Raw genomic sequence first — 16,928 nt, forward strand, 5'->3', positions numbered from 1 at the left:
GTATCTGCGTATAATGCAGGAGACCCAGGTTCCATCCCTGGCTCAGGAAGATCATCTGGAGAAAAAATGACAACCCACTCCAGTACTCTTGCTTGGAAAATCCCATGGGCAGAGGAGCCTGGCGAGCTACAGTCCATGGGGTTACAATGAGTTGGACACGACGGAGCGACTTCACTTTCACTTTCATAGACCGTCAATTTTTGGTTACTTTGACAAAATAAACCCAATTAAGTATAAGCTTCTGCCTTATAATATCCAAATCTCTGCTGTAAAACTTGACTAAAGAATAAGATATAACCATGCTTATTGGGCTTCCCTGGTGGTTCAGACTGTAAAGAATCAGCCTACAATACAGGAGACCTGGGTTTGATCCCTGTGTTGAGAAGATCCCTTGGAGAAGGAAATGGCAACCCACTCCAGATTCTTGACTGGAGAATTCCATGGACAGAGGAGCCTAGCAAGCTGCAGTCCATAGGTCTGAGCAACTGACACTTTAAATCTTCATGCTCATTGTTGATCATAATTAATAATTGCTTAAGTAAAAGTGCAGCCTAAATTCAATCTGGCAATCTCAAGGTGCCCTTACAGCTACCCAGAAGTTTTACATTGTTTCCTCATTTCTCAGTCTATCTCTCCCCTGGGGACTCTTTCATACTTTCTATAGTCTTCTCAATGTCTAATTCTACCTCCCAGTCCATGTCATTTAACTAATGATGTAGATGTCTATTTCTCTAGGAAAATTGTACCAGACAGAAGAGGACTTGATCAGAATTCCACCCCTGCATCTACCCAGGTACTTCCATATGCAACCATAAAATACAGGCTCCATCAAAATAAGAAGGATGCTCATTTGTAGCATTTTGTATTCTCTTTGTACATTTGACTTAGGTTGGCAAGTCCTGTCTCCTGTTGTCCTTGGTTTTCAAATAATATAATTTTAAGAGAAAACTGACAAAATATATGTGTATGTATGTGTGTGTGAGAGAGACAGAAAGAGAGAGAGAGAGTTTTCTCTGAATTATAAATTCTAGTTTATAGAATTTTAAATCTTTAACCTACAAAGATATCATACAAGGTAGTAGAACTATTTGTATAATTTTATTGTAAAAAAAATTGTACCACTTGAAACTAATCAAAGATTCTCAACTGAAAATTGTCTATATTTGAAATTAATAATGGATATTTTTTGGTAACAATATTTTGCCTTATCCACATTCTCTCTTGTTTCTATGTGCTCATGTTTTCCTATTAATGTTTATAAATTTCAATTAATTAAATCAGAACGTTTTCTATTTTTTCTAAAGACCACAGTTTAAAGGTTACATGGTAGATGACCAGTTGATAATACTGAAAGAAAAATAATACATTTTACAGTTGAAAAATATCCATTTGTATTTATTGCATTGACATAAACTATGCACTTTTTTTTCAAAACTAGACTGAAAGGTTGATAAGGGAAGAATATATGTTTATCCTTGTATATGTCACCAAACCTAGGAAAATGTTTTGAATACATTGGTTAAATTAATGATTTTCAATGTATGACTTACAAAGAAAGGAAATACATCCATTGTTTCTTTATTTAAGTTTAAAGTTAAGTGTGTGTGATTTCCTTGTGAATTCTCATACATTCCTAAGATCATTCCTGTATATTCTATCACTGTGTACTTTTAGGTAGCTGATCATTGATTTTTCAGATGAAATGTGTGGTTAATGGGAATAATGGAAAATACAGCTGCCTTCTCTGTTAGGCACCCAGGCACATGACATGCAGGGAAAGAAAAAGGTCTTTAGAAATGTGTTATTCAGAACTAATTCACTGTGGAATTGCTCTGTTCTAACATTAACACATGATGGATGAGGAGTCTAATTCCCATGTGCAATGTCACATTATGGAGTTCTATCAATCCAAAATTTTATTGTTAACGGCAATGAGCTCTGTGTAATGGCTGACACATTAACACAGAAATTCTCCTTTTTTTTGTCACAAATGTATTGTTGAAGCTGTTTAATACTTGTTTGCTTACCCATAATGGTAGAAAATGCATCTATAATTACTGTCATGGGGCTGAGACTATACCATCTGGTATGGAAAGAAAATGTTTGTATCTAGGCTTACTAGACCAGAATATATATTCTGAGCCATTAATGTAAAACCATTCATTCTATCTAATAACTTCTTCACTATATGAGCACAGACTAATGAGCATAAGCACAGTTAGGGCTGGAAAAAGTTAAGAAAATATTATGTTCCATAATACAGTGCTTGCTCTCTCAAGAAAAATAAAATATATATAAGCTTTATCTCCAACAAGTTTTTTATTCTATTTAATACTAAAAAAAAAATTACTCCATTATGGATATCAGAAAGTCCTCAGGTTAAATAAGAGATTGTTTTTTAAAACCTGAGCATTGCTTGTGGCTTTCCCCTTTTCATTTTCAATAATTGCATTATCCTAGGTTTGTATTATTTCTTCTTTCATTTTAGTAAAAAAGTAAAGTCTTTAGCCTTTTGTTGTATATTTTGTGCCTATAGACTATCCTTCTTGGGTGAAGATGCAGTCACATTTACAAAAGAAAAAAAAAAAAAAAACCACAGAGCAAGACATCCCAAATTGACACAAGAAAAATCATAAAATTTTATTCTGAGATCTAACTGACACAAAAGAGACTTAAACAAGTAGGAAAACAGTTCATTTTCTTGAATAGAAGGAATTGAGAGATGTTAGTTCTCCCTGAGGTCATTTATAATTTAAAGCTACCCATTTAAAATGCCAACCGTTGTTTTTCTGGACATAGATGACTTGATCATAAAACTTATTTGGAAAAATAAGCAAAAAGAAGCAAACAGAAAAACACTGAAAGAAGAAAGTGAGGATAATATATCCCACAAGATATTAAAACACATTTAAAAGCCAATGTAATTACAAAGGTGTGTATTGGCATATGATCAGATTGACCAATCAGTGGAACAGAAGGGAAGCTTTAGAAACTTTCCCAATTTTGTGTGTTTATGATGCAGCAACGTTGGCATTTCAAATTTGTGCAGGTGGTGGTGGTGGTTTGGTGGTTTTGTTGCTAAGTCATGTCCGACTCTTGCAACCCTGTGGACTGTAGCCAGCCAGGCTCCTCTTTCCATGTGATTCTTTAGGCAAGAATATTGCAATGGGTTGCCATTTCCTTCTTCAGTGCACGTAAAGGCAGACATTTAAATTATTAATGTGGAGATAGAGGATTAGCCACAGACAATAGGATTAAAATTAAACTCGTTTACATGTATGTGTGAATTTCAAATTTGACTCTATAAGTTAGAATTGAAACACATTATGAATTGAAACATAGAATTGAGTTGAAACAAACAAACACATTATGAATAAATTATTCTGTAATGTCGAATAATGGACATCAATTTTCTATTGTCATGTACAAACAATCTCAGATCTTAAAATAACAAATGTATGTTTGGATCTTGCTTCTGCTGGACAGTTTTATTCTCTGGACTGGCCTTAGCTGATCTCAGTTTGACTTGATCATATGTCTGCAGTCAGATGATGAGTTAGCTGGTGATTGGCTACGTAATATTAACAAAATATTGTTAATTATTTTAGTGGTAATAAGAGTATTCTGGCTATTTTTAATAATCCATAAATGTAGAGAAACAAACTACACTATTCATAGTTTAAATGGCATATCTAGGATTTGCTTCAGTAAAAAGTGATAGAGAAATGATAATGACGATGGTGTGATCACTGACCTAGAGCCAGACATCCTGGAATGTGAAGTCAAGTGGGCCTTAGAAAGCATCACTACGAACAAAGCTAGTGCAGGTGATGGAATTCCAGTTGAGCTATTCCAAATCCTGAAAGATGATGCTGTGAAAGTGCTGCATTCAATATGCCAGCAAATTTGGAGAACTCAGGAGTGGCCACAGGACTGGAAAATGTCAGTTTTCATTCCAATCCCAAAGAAAGGCAATGCCAAAGAATGCTCAAACTACCACACAATTGCACTCATCTCACACGCTAGTAAAGTAATGCTCAAAATTCTCCAAGCCAGGCTTCAGCAATATGTGAACCCTGAACTTCCTGATGTTCAAGCTGGTTTTAGAAAAGGCAGAGGAACCAGAGATCACATTGTCAACATCCGCTGGATCATGGAAAAAGCAAAGAGTTCCAGAAAAGCATCTATTTCTGCTTTATTGACTATGCCAAAGCCTTTGACTGTGTGGATCACAATCAACTGTGGAAAATTCTGAAAGAGATGGGAATACCAGACCACCTGATCTGCCTCTTGAGAAATTTGTGTGCAGATCAGGAAGCAACGGTTAGAACTGGACATGGAACAACAGACTGGTTCCAAATAGGAAAAGGAGTACGTCAAGGCTGTATATTGTCACCCTGCTTATTTAACTTACATGCAGAGTACATCATGAGAAACCCTGGACTGGAAGAAACACAAGCTGGAATCAAGATTGCCGGGAGAAATATCAATAACCTCAGATATGCAGATGACACCACCCTTATGACAGAAAGTGAAGAGGAATTAAAAAGCCTCTTGATGAAAGTGGAAGTGCAGAGTGAAAAAGTTGGCTTAAATCTCAACATTCAGAAAACTAAGATCATGGCATCCGATCCCATCACTTCATGGGAAATAGATGGGGAAACAGTGGCTGACTTTATTTTTCTGGGCTCCAAAATCACTACAGATGATGACTGCAGCCATGAAATTAAAAGACGCTTACTCCTTGGAAGGAAAGTTATGACCAACCTAGATAGCATATTCAAAAGCAGAGACATTACTTTGCCAACAAAGTTTCGTCTAGTCGAGGCTATGGTTTTTCCTGTGTCATGTATGGATGTGAGAGTTGGACTGTGAAGAAGGCTGAGTGCTGAAGAATTGATGCTTTTGAACTGTGGTGTTGGAGAAGACTCTTGAGAGTCCCTTGGACTGCAAGGAGATCCAACCAGTCCATTCTGAAGGAGATCAGCCCTGGGTGTTCTTTGGAAGGAATGATGCTAAAGCTGAAACTCCAGTACTTTGGGCACCTCATGAGAAGAGTTGAGTCACTGGAAAAGACTCTGATGCTGGGAGGGATTGGGGGCAGGAGGAGAAGGGGACAACAGAGGATGAGATGGCTGGATGGCATCACTAACTCGATGGACATGAGTCTGAGTGAACTCTTGGAGTTGGTGATGGACAGGGAGGCCTGGCATGCTGCAATTCGTGGGGTTGCAAAGAGTCGGACAAGACTGAGCAACTGATCTGATCTGATCTGATCTGGTAGAGAAATGTGGATGAAGATATTGATGACTGGCCATGATTAGTAATTTCTGAAACTAGAGAATTTGCTCAGTCCGTAGTCATGTCTGACTCTTTGCAACCCCATGGACTGCGGCCCCCCAGGTTCTTCTATTCATGGAATTTTCTAGACAAGAACACTGGAGTGGGTTGCCATTTCCTCCTGCAAGGGTTCTTCCTTTCGAAGGGATTAAACCAGAGCCTTTTGTGTCTCCTGCATTGGCAGGCAGATTCTTTACCACTACCACCACCTGGGGAGCCCCAGAGAAAGGATAAATGGGATTATATTATTTTCTATAATTTTTGTATATGTGCTTTTTTAAATAATATAATGTTGAAACAAAGTAACAAAAACAACAACCAATCATATTTACTTTCAAGTACCTTGAGGAAGGGCTTTCCTGGTTGCTCAGCTGCAAAGAATCAGTCTGCCTTGCAGGAGACAAGGGTTCCATCCCTGGGTTAGGAAGATCCCCTGGAGAAGGAAATAGCAACCCTCTTCGGTATTCTTGTCTGGAAAGCCCATGGACAGAGAAGACCGGCAAACAACAGCCCATGGGGTCACAAAAGAGTTGTACTCAATTTAGAGATTAAATAACAACAACTATGAGGAAGCAAATATTCTGAGTACCGCTTTACACCAAAATGACTCAACCAGTATTTCAAAGGAATGCCCTGAGACAGATTTGCTGGGAACCTTATATCAGGAATTTTGTTAGTTTTTAAAGTCAAGCTGAATGTCTGGAAAGTTTTGTATTCTTGACTGTTCTATGAAATGTAAATATAAGCCTCTCTCTCTTTTTTCTTTTTTTTTTTTTTTCCCAACCCCTGTGCTCTAACCATTTGAAAACCTTGGAGAATTAAAGAACAACTGTCAACAGAATTGTAATTGAAATTTTAATTGAACATTTTAAAACAAAATTGGATAGAACAGATAATTAGAATAGATATATCTCAGTGTTATATTATGTATTTGGAAAGCTCTGATAGTATGTCTTGAATAATTCATAATTTATTTTATATATTCATAAAAAAGTGAAGTTTCGTATGAACATGCAACATCAGAGAAATAAAAGTTCAGTTTAGTTCAGTCACTCAGTCCTGTCTGACTCTTTGTGACCCCATGAATTGCAGCACTCCAGGCCTCCCTGTCCATCACCAACTCCCAGAGTTCACTCAAACTCACCACCATCAAGTTGGTGATTGCCATCCAGCCATCTATCCTCTGTCGTCCCCTTCTCCTCCTGCCCCCAATCCCTCCCAGCATCAGAGTCTTTTTCAATGAGTCAACTCTTCGCATGAGGTGGCCAAAGTACTGGAGTTTCAGCTTTAGGATCAGTCCTTCCAATGAACACCCAGGACTGATCTCCTTTAGGATGGACAGGTTGGATCTCCTTGCAGTCCAAGGGACTCTCAAGAGGCTTCTCCAACACCACAGTTCAAAAGCATCAATTCTTCAGCATTCAGCTCTTTATAGTCCAACACTCACATCCATACATGACCACTGGAAAAACCATAGTCTTGACTAGACGAACTTTTGTTAACAAAGTAATGTCTCTGCTTTTTAATATGCTGTCTAGGTTGGTCATAACTTTCCTTCCAAGGAGTAAGTGTCTTTTAATTTCATGGCTGCAGTCACCATCTGCAGTGATTTAGGAGCCCAGAAAAATAAAGTCAGCCACTATTTCCACTGTTTCCCCATCTATTTGCCAAGAAGTGATGGGACCGGATGCCATGATCTTAGTTTTCTGAATGTTGAGCTTTAAGCCAACTTTTTCACTCTCCTCTTTCACTTTTATCAAGAGGCTTCTTAGTTCTTCCTCACTTTCTGCCATAAGGGTGGTGTCATCTGCATATCTGAGGTTACTGATAGTTCTCCCGGCAATCTTGATTCCAGCTTGTGCTTCTTCCAGCCCAGCGTTTTTCATGTTGTACTCTGCATATAAGTTAAAAAAGTAGGGTGACAATATACAGCCTTGACGTATTCCTTTTCCTACTTGGAACCAGTCTGTTGTTCCATGTCTGGTTTAACTGTTGCTTCCTGACTTGCATATACATTTCTCAAGAGGCAGATCAGGTGGTTGGGTAGTCCCATCTCTTTCAGAATTTTCCACAGTTTATTGAAATCCACACAGTCAAATGCTTTGGCATAGTCAATAAAGCAGAAATAGACGTGTTTTTGGAACTTTCTTGCTCTTTCAATGATCTAATGGATGTTGGCAATTTGACGTTTGGTTCCTCTGCCTTTTTTAAAACCAGCTTGAATATCTGGAAGTTCATGGTTCACATATTGCTGAAGCCTAGCTTGGAGAATTTTGAGCATCACTTTGGTATTGTGTGAGATGAGTGCAATTGTGCGGTAGTTTGAGCATTCTTTGACATTGCTTTTCTTTGGGACTGGAATGAAAACTGAACTTTTCCAGTCCTGTGGCCACTGCTGAGTTTTCCAAATTTGCTAAAATATTGAGTGCAGCACTTTCACAGCATCATCTTCCAGGATTTGAAACAGCTCAACTGGAATAGTGATGCTCCCTAAGGCCCACTTGACTTCACATTCCAGGATGTCTGGCTCTAGGTGAGTGATCACACCATCATGATTATCTGGATTGTGAAGATCTTTTCTGTACAGTCCTTCTGTGTATTCCTGCCACCTCTTCTTAATATCTTCTGCTTCTGTTAGGTCCATACCATTTATGTCCTTTATTGAGCCTATCTTTGCATGAAATATTTCCTTAGTATCTCTAATTTTCCTGAAGAGATCTCTAGTCTTTCCCATTCTATTGTTTTCCTCTATTTCTTTGCATTGATTGCTGAGGAAGGCTTTCTTATTTCTCCTTGCTGTTCTTTGGAACTCTGCATTCAACTGGGTATATCTTTCCTTTTCTCCTTTGCTTTTCACTTCTCTTCTTTTCATAGCTATTTGTAAGGCTTCCTCAGACAGCCATTTTGCTATTTTGTGTTTCTTTATCTTTCGATGATCTTGATTCCTGTCTCCTGTACAATGTCATGAGCCTCCATCCATAGTTCATCAGGCACTCTATCAGATCTAGTCCCTTAAATCTATTTCTCACTTCCACTGTATAGTCATAAGGGATTTGATTCAGGTCATACCTGAATAGTCTAGTGGTTTTCCCCACTTTTTTCAATTTAAGTCTGAATTTGGCAATAAGCAGTTCATGATCTAAGCCACAGTCATCTTCCAGTTTTGTTTTTGATGAGTGTATAGAGCTTCTCCATCTTTGCCTGCAAAGAATATAATCAGTCTGATTTTGGTGTTGACCATCTGATGATGTCCATGTGCAGAGTCTTCTCTTGTATTGTTGGAAGAGGATGTTTGCTATGACCAGTGCATTCTCTTGGCAGAACTCTATTAGCCTTTGCCTTGCTTCTTTCTGTACCCCAAGACCAAATTTGCCTGTTACTCCAGGTGTTTCTTGATTTCCTACTTTTGCATTCCAGTCCCCTATAATGAAAAGGACATCTTTTTTGGGTGTTAGTTCTAAAAGGTCCTGTAGGTCTTCATAGAACCATTCAACTTCAGCTTCTTCAGCATTACTGGTTGGGGCATAGACTTGGATTACTGTGATACTGAATGGTTTGCCTTGGAAATGAATAGAGATCATTCTGTCGTTTTTGAGATTGCATCCAAGTACTGCATTTCAGACTCTTTTGTTGACCATGATGGCTACTCCCTTTCTTCTGAGGGATTCCTGCCCACAGTAGTAGATATAATGGTCATCTGAGTTAAATTCACCCACTCCAATCCATCTTAGTTATCTGATTCCTAAAATGTCAACATTCACACTTGCCATCTCCTGTTTGACCATTTCCAGTTTGATGGATTCATGGACCTGACATTCCAGGTTCCTATGCAATATTGCTCTTTACAGCATCGGACCTTGCTTCTATCACCAGTCCCATCTACAACTGGGTGTTATTTTTGCTTTGGCTCCATCCCTTCATTCTTCCTGGAGTTATTCCTCCACTGATCTCCAGTAGCATATTGGACACCTAATGACCTAGGGAGTTCATCTTTCAGTGTCTTAACTTTTGGCCTTTTCATACTGTTCATGGGGTTCTCAAGGCAAGAATACTGAAGTGGTTTGCCATTCCCTTCTCCAGTGGACCACATTCTGTCTGACCACTCCACCATGACCCGTCAGTCTTGGGTGGCCCCACAGAGCACGGCTTAGTTTCATTAAGTTAGACAACAAGGCTGTGGTCTGTGTGATCAGATTGGCTAGTTGTCTGTGATTGTTGTTTCAGTCTGTCTGCCCTCTAATGCCCTCTCTCAGCACCTACCGTCTTACTTGGGTTTCTCTTACCTTGGATGTGGGGTATCTCTTCATGGCTGCTCCAGAAAAGTGCAGCCACTGCTCCTTACCTTGGACACGGGGTAGCTCCTCTTGACCATCCTCCTGTGCTGTCACAGTTGTTATAGACGCCACGCTCCTGCACCATCGCAGCCAATGGCTCGAAATAAAAGAGGCATTGTTTATTGCAAAGTTGCCTAGAACTTGGAGGCATAGACCTTTTCCTAAAATGTCAGTTGGTATAAGGAACAGTGGTGATAAGGAGAGTTGTCTATTTCTCAACAGAAGAAAAATAATGGGGACTTTAAGGACAAATAGTAGTCTTGCTAAACTGTCAATACTTGACAAAGACTGGCAATGAGATAGAGACACTGATCAATATTGACACTATTTATAAATGTATGTATAAGCACCCTAACTAACATAAAAAATAGATGCTAGCTGAATATTTTTAGATTGTTTAAATGTAAGAAAGCATTTAAACATAATTTATAATATTAATGATCTAAGGACAAAACATAATTTTTTACATAGACAACAATCATTTGGTGAAAATCAAAATAATTCCTAATTAAATGAGGAAGCATTTAGATAAATTAGAATTACTAAATATTTCCTTTGCAAGATATGTATGTGTGTGTGTGGATAGATATGTGTGTACATATATGTATTTATATGTATTAAAAAGTGAAAGCGTTAATCACTCAGTCGTGTCCCCACTGTTTGTGACCACATGGATTACAGCCTAATAGGCTTCTCTGACCATGAAAGTTTTTTAGGCAAGAACACTACACTGGGTTGCCATTTCCTTCTCCAGGGGATCTTCCCCACCTAGGTGTTAACCCAGGTCTCCTACAATGCAGGCAAATTCTTTACTGTTTGATTCACGAGGAAAGCCTATTTATATGTATACTTGCATATATATGTATATATGTGCTTATATGTAAATATATATATATACACACACACAAGTATATATACATATATGTATATACATTTGTCTATATGCCATACAAACTACACATTATGTACTATTGTGTATATATTGATAACCACACAAGACAAATACATGAATACACTTATCGTATATATAAGTGTAAAGATGTGTGTGTCTTTCCATTAAAGTCAAAAACCAAACTGACTACAATGTCTCTATATTTAACTGGAGATCATAGCATGCAGACTTTTTCTTTTTTAATGCACTAGGTATATAAACATACATAAACATTTGTCAATACTCCAAATTAAAATATTATTTTATTTGTTTAATCCAAGAGATCAGGTAAAAAAAGTTATTGTAAATAAATTCAGTAAGTTAGCCGAGTACAAAATTATTACACAAATATCACTAGCTCTCCTATATATTGAAAATGTGATGAAAGAAAATATCATGTCTAATTAAAAAAAAGAGCTAAGACATATCGACATAAACTTAACAAAAAGTGTTCTAGATTTAAACAGAGATCAACTTTAGGGTATTTCTGAGTAATACAATATTAAATTTGAAAAAATGAAAAGTTGCCCATAATTTTCAATGGCAAGAATAAATACAAAAATTTAATTTTATCTCTATATTTTTAATACATTCAAATGTATCCCAATACATTTAACAAGTTTTTTTCCTAAAGACAATTTTGAATATAAATTGGAATTGGACAAGTATTTCTGCTGCTGCTAAGTCACTTCAGTCGTGTCCGATTCTGTGTGATGCCATGGACTGCAGCCCACCAGGCTCCCCCGTCCCTGGGATTCTCCAGGCAAGAACACTGGAGTGGGTTGCCATTTCCTTCTCCAATGCATGAAAGTGGAAAGTGAAAGTGAGGTCGCTCAGTCGTGTCTGACTCTTAGCAACCCCATGGACTGCAACCCACCAGGCTCCTCCATTTATGGGACTCTCCGGGCAACAGTATTGGAGTGGGGTGCCATTGTCTTCTCCCAAGTATTTCTAATGATTACTAAAATTCCAGAAACAACTAAACATATATCTGGTTACATAAAATTACACATTTCTGTATGACCTTAAAGAGAGAGTAATCACAAACAACAAATAACAAACTAGGAAAAATGATTGAAACTGATATCACAGACATTGATCTTTCTAATAAAAATGGCACTTAGACATTGACAAGAACAGCACAAATATCCCTTTAGTAAAAATCTCATAATGAAGATGAATAAAGTTTTTAAATTAAAATACATAAATTGTAGTAAAACATGTGAAAATGTATTTAATCTCTCATTAAAACATAAAAATTGAAGCTATAAGGAAAAAGTCATTTCTCAACTGATTATCAGGAATCCAATGTTGATAGCATATTCTGTTCATAAAGTTATGGAAAAACAGACACTCTCAAACACAGTTTTGGGAATGTAAAATGATATAAATCTTGATAGGGAAAATTTGTCATCTATTAAGATTAAAATTGGGCTTCCCTGGTGGCTCAAATGGTAAAGAATCAGCCTGCAATGCAGGAGACCTGGGTTCAGTCCCTGGGTTGGGTAGATTCTCTGGAGGACAGCATGGCAACCCACTCCAGGATTCTTGCCTGGAGAACCCCATGGACAGAGGAGCCTGGTAAGCTGCAGTCCATGGGCTTACAAAGAGTCAGACAGGACTGAGAATACAGCACAGTGATTAAAATTCATGTACTCACAAAATTATTTATACATCATTATTTATGGTAGAATTATTTGCTTTTAAAAATGAAAATATCAAAATGTTTAACTTCAGGGATCTTTTAAAATATTCTACTGCATGGTTTTGTTATCCTTGGCTGTTAGTCACTCAGTCGTGTCCGACTCTTCGTGACCCCATGAACTGTAACCCACCGGGCTCCTTGGGCCACAGTACTCTCCAGGCAAGAATACTGGAGTGGGTTGCCATTCCCTTCTCCAGGGGATCTTCCCAACCCAGGGATCGAACCCAGGTCTCCCACACTGCAGGCAGATTCTTTACCAGCTGAGCCACAAAAGACTTTTGGGAATACTTAGTAGTTACACCAAAAAGAGAGATCTTGATACTCATACAGACATTTTTCTAGTATATATTGCCAAGGTTGGAAAAATGTGGTATGGAATCATGTGCATAGCACACTGATAGTGAAAGAAGGGAGAAAACAGTGTATTTGTATAAAGAAACATTGGAAGGAAATTTCTCATATTAAAAAATTCTTCCCTCCAGGATTCAGGGTGTAGATATGGAGTAAATAGAAACATAGAAGACAGAGCTTTCATTTTTTACTTTTTTATGTTGCACTTATTTTGAACCATGTAAATGTTTTAATGTTTTACCTCTTCATAACAAATAACTTTTTAAAAGATTCTTTACCAAATTTGGATGACATGATTAAAGTTATACACTTTGTAAAAAGTCCCAGTAGACAATAGTACTATTGAACATCAGGAAAATACAACCGTGTATATAATTATTTAGTGTGCTGCCTCTGTAGTGATATAAACTGCCCTTTTGCCAATTGTAAATATTTCTATCCTGAGCATATTCTTATTATTCTCCAGGAGTAATTTGCAGTGTTTCAGTGCAACCAGCCATCACATGGTCAGTGCAGTTCTTAGGCCATCAATTATTGATTTACCCCAACCAGATATGACTTCCAATTTGCTCTCAGGGATAATTGTGTATGGAAATTTTTATAATTACTTTACCATTGGGAAGTATATTTTACATTAAACTGTGAAAATGACACGGCTGCTAGAATTCACTTGCAAACAAATGCCAGCAATGTCAAGGACTAGCAATTCAAACTGATAGAAGGCTGTTTTTACTTAATTTTCATAAATTCTGATGCCATTCATTCTTTAAGGTGACACTTCTTTAAAGTCAGCTTTGCACAACCTATCTTTAAGGTGTGCTTTTATCACTTGAGCCAGGTTGGTATTTCTAGATTGTTTTACAAGTAACCTAAGCCATTTCGTCTGGCAGTATAGCTTCTCATGCACTGGAGGAAAAATGAGAGAAACAGCTGGCTCAGAAACTGTAGAGATTTTTAAATTATAATAGATGTTCTTCATCACAAAGTAACTAGTAAGCAAAATCTCAGTGCAAAGCCTGTGTAACAGAAACATGTTAAAGAATATTTTTATAAACTCTAGGATTATAATAGCTTCTCAAAAAAGACTTGACAAGCCAAAAAAATCACTACCCACCTACAGAGAACAGAGTGTATAACATGGAAAAAAACCAGTTAAGAAAGACAATTATTGACTTGCACTAAGCTCTTTGAAGGGCTTCCTTGGTAACCCAGCTGGTAAAGAATTCTACCTGAAATGCAGAAGACTCTGGGTTGGTAAGATCCCCTGGAGAAGAGATAGGCTACCTACTCTAGTTTCATGGGCTTCCCTGGTAGCTCAGATGGTAAAGAATCCACCTGCAATGTGGGACACCTGGGTTTGATCCCTTGGTTGGGAAGATCCCCTGAGGGAGGCGTGGCAACCCACTCCAGTCTTCTTGCCTGGAGAAGGAAATGGAACCTCACTCCAGTATTTTTGCGGGTAAAATTCCATGGATAGAGGAGTCTGACGAACTTCAGTTCACTGGGGTCTCAAAGAATTAGACACAACTGAGTAACTGAGCAGCTCTTAGTGAACATAATAATATTCAATCCATGTTCTTAATGGTAATAATTAGTAAAAGTAATAATTTATGCTAAAAAAATTATTCAGTTCTGTGGCTATTTTCCTCTGGATATTTTCTAAATTTGTGTGTTAGGACTCATTGTCTTTTCATGGTTAAATTAGATAGAATTTATCTCTTATTTTTATTTTTCAAATGGCCCAGATATTTAGTTCTCAACTACCATATATTTTCCTTTCCTAACTCACTGATTTCTGTGTTTATATTTACTATTTTTCATTCTTATTTCATTCCATAAATCTGTGTTCTTTAAAAAAAAATTGGAGAACATTTCTTCCAGTTCCTTTTAGATCAGCAGCCCTACCTATGTTTTCAATGGCATCACTTACTGTGAGGGAAGGTATGATACTGCCACAGTGCAAGACTGTTACAAAGGAGGCTGTCTGTTGGGATCTACCAGACAGCTGGCAGCCGGAAACCTGGCCTCCAGCAAAATGGAGACCTTCGATAGAAAACAGTCCCTCTACCAATTCCCCTACAGCTTCCAGACACTGGATCTTTTCTGTCCAGTCTGATTCACTCGACAAATAATTATTTTTTGTCCAAGCTAATTCGTATCTAGTGCCAGGAAGAAACATATTTTAGCTAGTAAGCAAATATTTCTCTCTTATAAGTTCAGTTGGCCGTTTCTTTCTTTGAATCTTAGATCTGGCATAGGAATGCAGCTTGACTGGAAGATACCAGGGAGGGGGCTGTAGTGAGAGCAAGAGGAAGATAGAAGAGACAAGCATAGATTAATTCTCAAGATAGAGCTCTCCAACTTTAGTTCAACATGAATCTAGCCATCCTTTATAAAATGTGTGATACCAACTTGGAAAAGACAGAGTTCTATACAGGTCAGTGCTATTATTAGCATTATTATTGATGTCTTGGGAGTCTGTCTAATAAGTAACATCATGATGCAGATGTTCACAGGGTGTCCGGTCAAGCATTCATCAGTCCCCACCTGTGCCATTTTGCACTGAATTTTCCTTCTTTGGCTTTGAGGATTTAGGGTCACCTTAACAGAATGTGCCCTTTGTAGCTCAATAGCCACTAGTGTAAACAGGTAATTTTAAAAGTGTCCATGCTGATGAAATGATTAAGTTTGCAAAGTGGGGATGACTATTATGTATGCAGGGAGTGCAGGCATCCTATGGTTCACAGTAAGTGATTTGTATGTGATTATGTTGTCCCTGAATCTCTGCTGAATGAGATCAGTGTACAATTTGAACCAAGAAAAAATACACAATAAATGATAAAAAATATTGTGACCTTCTTATGTTTGCTATAATTTCTACTCTTATACAATACCATTAAACATGTTTTAAAACATATCAATTGAGCAGGTAATGTGTATGCAGTGATTTGTTGTTGTTCAGTTGCTAAGTCATGTATGACTTCTTGTGACCCCATAGACTGACTGTGGCATCCCACAATTTTCTGTCCTCCACTGTCTCCTAGAGCTTGCTCAAATTCACATCCCTTGAGTCAGCGATGCTATCTTACCATCTCATCCTCTGCTGCTCTTTTCTCCTTTTGACCTAAATCTTTCCCAGCATCAAGGCCTTTTCCATTGAGTCTGCTCTTTGCATCAAGTGGCAAAAGTATTGGAGCTTCAGCTTCAGGATCAGTCCTTCTAATGAGTATTCAGGGTTGATTTCCCTTAGGATGGACTGGTTTGATCTCCATGTTGTCTAAGGGACTCTCAAGAGTCTTCTCCAGCACCACAACTGGAAAACATCAAGTCTTTGGTGCTCAGCCTTGTTTATGGCCCAGCTCTCATATCCCAACATGACCATTGGAAAAACAATAGCTATTACTCTACAGAACTTTGATGGCTATTAAACTCCATTTCATTATAAAACATAATTTTTATTTTTAATAAATACATACACATGTATAAAATTCATAATTAGATAATTATATAGAGGTACAAAAAGCTATATATAGACATATATATATGACTTGTATAACTTGGTCTACTTTTTGGCTGTTTTTTCTTTAATGCATGTGTGTGTGCACACTTATATTTGCATTATAGTGCTTTCATAGTCTTATGTTTCTTCCTCTTTTAAAAAAATAAATTATTCTAGTAGGACACATATAAATACATGTTAAGGATTAATCTCTTTAGCCTTCACCCGAAAGTGTCACGACATTGTGTGATACCCCAATACAAAATAAAAAGCTTTAAAATAAAAAGAAAATAATCTATGTAAATTGTTCCATGCTTGCAATTTTTTTGTTTTGAATGACATATTGAATAAACATTTTATTATTTTTTTTAAATTTTATTTCGTTTTTAAACTTTACAAAATTGTATTAGTTTTGCCAAATATCAAAATGAATCTGCCACAGGTATACATGTGTTCCCCATCCTGAACCCTCCTCCCTCCTCCCTCCCCATACAATCCCTCTGGGTTGTCCCAGTGCACCAGCCCCAAGCATCCAGTATCATGCGTCGAACCTGGACTGGCAACTCGTTTCATACATGATATTATACAGGTTTCAATGCCATTCTCCCAAATCTTCCCACCCTCTCCCTCTCCAACAGAGTCTGTAAGACTGTTCTATACATCAGTGTCTCTTTTGCTGTCTCGTACACAGGGTTATTGTTACCATCTTTCTAAATTCCATATATATGCATTAGTATACTGTATTGGTGTTTTTCCTTCTGGCTTACT

This window comes from Bos indicus, chromosome 12, assembly GCF_029378745.1.
Source record: "Bos indicus isolate NIAB-ARS_2022 breed Sahiwal x Tharparkar chromosome 12, NIAB-ARS_B.indTharparkar_mat_pri_1.0, whole genome shotgun sequence".
NCBI classification, from domain to species: Eukaryota; Metazoa; Chordata; class Mammalia; order Artiodactyla; family Bovidae; genus Bos; species Bos indicus.